Source organism: Jaculus jaculus, chromosome 11, assembly GCF_020740685.1.
Source record: "Jaculus jaculus isolate mJacJac1 chromosome 11, mJacJac1.mat.Y.cur, whole genome shotgun sequence".
In the NCBI taxonomy this organism is placed as follows: Eukaryota; Metazoa; Chordata; class Mammalia; order Rodentia; family Dipodidae; genus Jaculus; species Jaculus jaculus.
In genome coordinates this window covers 13,445,522-13,447,125 of record NC_059112.1, presented here as the reverse complement: position 1 = coordinate 13,447,125, position 1,604 = coordinate 13,445,522, and the positions used below count along the sequence as shown (strand labels likewise).

The following is a 1,604-nucleotide window of genomic DNA, read 5'->3' as shown; positions in this document are numbered from 1 at the left end:
TTATTTTAGAATTATTATTCAAACTCCATAGAATTAAAACACACATTTAAAAAACTGCAGAAGTCCACCAGGCGTGGTGGCGCACGCCTTTAATCCCAGCACTTGGGAGGCAGAGGTAGGAGGATCGCTGTGAGTTCGAGGCCAGCCTGAGACTACATAGTGAGTTCCAGGTCAGCCTGAGCTAGAGCGAGGCCCTATCTCAGCAAAAAAACAAAACCTTGCAGAAGTAGGGCAAGCCTCCAGTGTGTGCGGGTCTGAGGTGACTCTGTGCATCGTCACAGCACTTACCCGAGCAGTTTTGAAAAGGCTGGAGGTCTTGCTCTGCTCTCTCCGAAACAAGGCTATAGAAATTTCAGACAATTGAAAAGAAGAAAGAAAAAAAAACCAATTGCAGAAGTTAACTGTCACATCAGGGAGATATCGACACGATCATGGTTGATTTTTATAAAGGGGGTGATGGTCGGTGAGGCCACTGTGGAATCAGTGAATGAGACCAAAGATAAGTGCATGGACGACAAGGAGACGAGACGGCATGTGGGAACTCGGAGTCACGCAGGGAAGAGCTAATGTATGCGTCAGATTCTGGTGGAACTGAGTCTGTTTCTGAGGACTCGGCTAGATGAAACGTGTAACATAAAATACAGAATGAGGGGCTGGAGAGATGGCTTAGCGGTTAAGGCGCTTGACTGCAGAGCCAAAGGACTCAGGTTCAACGCCCCAGGACCCACATAAGCCAGATGCACAAGGGGGCGCACGCATCTGGAGTTCGTTTGCAGTGGCTGGAGGCCCTGGCGCGCCCATTCTCTCTCTCCCCCCCCCTCCTCAACCTGCATATTTCTGTATCTCTCTCTCTCAGATAAATAAATAAAAATAAAATACTTTAAAAAATACAGAATGAGGACTCTGCATCCTATTGCCTCTCCTTTAGGTTGTGAAAGTATGGGTGAAGGCCAGTCATTCTCAGCCAGATTCCGAAGTGCATCGCAAGGGTGCCAGATGCCCATTAGCCCTAACTGCTACTAGCCTCCTCTCCATCTCACTGGCACGTAGACTGCAGGGCTGCCCCTTTCTCTGCAGCATTAAAATTCATGAATATCATCCGTACCATAAGCCATGAAATATTCACATGGGCCTGCACACTGCTTTCATATAGTGCAACCCCCAAAATGATTCTTGGACAGCTCAGTGAGAAATGGAAAGGAATACCAACATTTGATGCATTTCTTGTATTTCAACACTGAATTTTGTACAAAATTTTGTGTAAAGCTCTGTGAATGAAATTTCCTTAAATGTTTCTTTTTCATTAAACCTCTAGACTCAATGATTTGGGCATAACCCATGGAGAAAGTAGAGAGTTGTTAAGAATAGAAAAAGGTGCTGGAGGGATGGCTTAGTGGTTAAGCGCTTGCCTGTGAAGCCTAAGGACCCAGGTTCGAAGCTTGAGTCCCCAGGACCCACGTTAGCCAGATGCACAGGGGGCGCATGAATCGAGTTCGTTTGCAATGGCTGGAGGCCCTGGTGTGCCCATTCTCTCTCTCTCTCTCTCTCTCTCTCTCTCTCTCTCTCTCTGCCTCCTTCTCTCTCTGTGTGTCGCTCTCAAATAA

General features: G+C 46.9%; 1 non-coding gene across 1 annotated transcript; it reads left to right on the top strand.

Annotated features, from left to right (window-relative positions):
* Window positions 1-229: 229 nt before the first annotated feature.
* Window positions 230-362, top strand: LOC123453451. The gene has a single exon (XR_006632832.1). It is a non-coding gene; the product is annotated as a small nucleolar RNA SNORA9 (small nucleolar RNA).
* The last annotated feature ends 1,242 nt before the right edge of the window (window positions 363-1,604 follow it).